We start from the raw sequence: 1,654 nt of genomic DNA, 5'->3' as shown, positions 1-1,654 counted from the left end.
GATTCGTTTGACTGAAGGCGGTGCTCCAGCATGACCACAGTCAAATGACAGAAACAAGTAAAAGAGTAAAAGAACAAAAAAAAAAAAGAGGCAGTGTTGAAGGGATTTGAACTCAGAATGTAAATATTCACAAGAAATACTGTAAGACATTTTGTGCAAATGCTCCAATGCTTTTGCTCCATGATAACAAACAACAACAACAACAACAAGAAAATAGATAAAGCATTTGAACCAACAATAGATATAAATAAAGCAGAGTTAAATGACGCGACAATCATTGGAATATCAAATGTAATAAATTACCAGTTATTATAATGAATTACAATGAACTGAATAACAGAGGGTGTGTATATATAGATGTATGCATATGTATATGCACATATATATATTATACACACACACATATATATATATGAACTCATATATACACAGACATCACATATAAACTCACACACACCCACACACACATATATAAAGTGTATATATACACATATGCATAATATATACACAGATATATGCATACATATGGACTCACATATACACAGACATACACACATATAAACTCAGATACAAATATACACAGAAACACACACACACACACACACACATATATATATATATATATATAAATCAGATACACACATGCATGTATATATATATATATATATATATATATATATATAATTGAGAAAATGAGATAGAGAAAAATCAAGAGTGAATGAGAGAGAGAGAGAGAAGAATTTCTTCAGCTGAAAGTAAGAAAATTCATTCTAATCAGATGAGAAGAACCAAGATTGATCACGTCTGACAGATTATCTTCACAGGATGAAATAAATTCAAATAAAATGCAAATAAAACGAAAATAACAAAACAACAAATACACGACAAAACAAAGTACAACAAAAAAGACGCCCACCACCCGATAATTCCACCCCTCACCCCCCTGCCATCTCTGCCAAAAGAGATCATTTGATGATAGATAATTAAACATGCCGCAACGATGAAATAATTCCAATACATTATTATACAGCCTACCCAACAGTACCCCACCCCGACGCACAAAAGCACAGTCGTAGTTCCAATGTCATTACAAATCTGTTCACGAGATTGCTTTTTCAATGTTGCTTTTCAGTGCAACACAATTCTTGAAAACAGAGATTTCAGATATGAAATCCATTTACTTAGGAATAGTTCCAGATAACGGAGAAGTTGGGTGCAAGTATTATATTGTTGTAGTTCAAGGACAAGGAAAAACAGATTAAAAGAAGAAAAAAAAGGAAAGACAATGAGCATGGCTGTTGCCAGTACCGCCTGACTGGCCCTCGTGCCGGTGGCACGTAAAAAGCACCTACTACACTCTTGGAGTGGTTGGCGTTAGGAAGGGCATCCAGCTGTAGAAACTCTGCCAAATCAAATTGGAGCCTGGTGCAGCCATTTGGTTCGCCAGTCCTCAGTCAAATCGTCCAACCCATGCTAGCATGGAAAGTGGACGTTAAACGATGATGATTATGATAATGAATGAGAGAGTAATCAGATAAAATACCTTGCTGTGTTAGGAACATAAATTGTGACTAAGGTTTGGGGGAAGATTTTAATTTAAAACTTATGAAAACAAGACATTTGTACTCAGAGCTGGTTTTAGCCGGGCTGGTAA

The 1,654-nt window shown here is 34.9% G+C and overlaps 1 protein-coding gene across 1 annotated transcript in view; it reads right to left on the bottom strand.

The window, feature by feature from the left end:
• LOC106879942 (mannosyl-oligosaccharide 1,2-alpha-mannosidase IB) overlaps positions 1-1,654 on the bottom strand; it is a 216,977-nt gene that overhangs the window by 767 nt on the left and 214,556 nt on the right. The gene's annotated exons all lie outside the window — the stretch shown is intronic.

Source organism: Octopus bimaculoides, chromosome 18 (genome assembly GCF_001194135.2).
Source record: "Octopus bimaculoides isolate UCB-OBI-ISO-001 chromosome 18, ASM119413v2, whole genome shotgun sequence".
NCBI lineage: Eukaryota > Metazoa > Mollusca > Cephalopoda > Octopoda > Octopodidae > Octopus > Octopus bimaculoides.
This window is presented reverse-complemented; position numbering and strand designations above follow the sequence as displayed.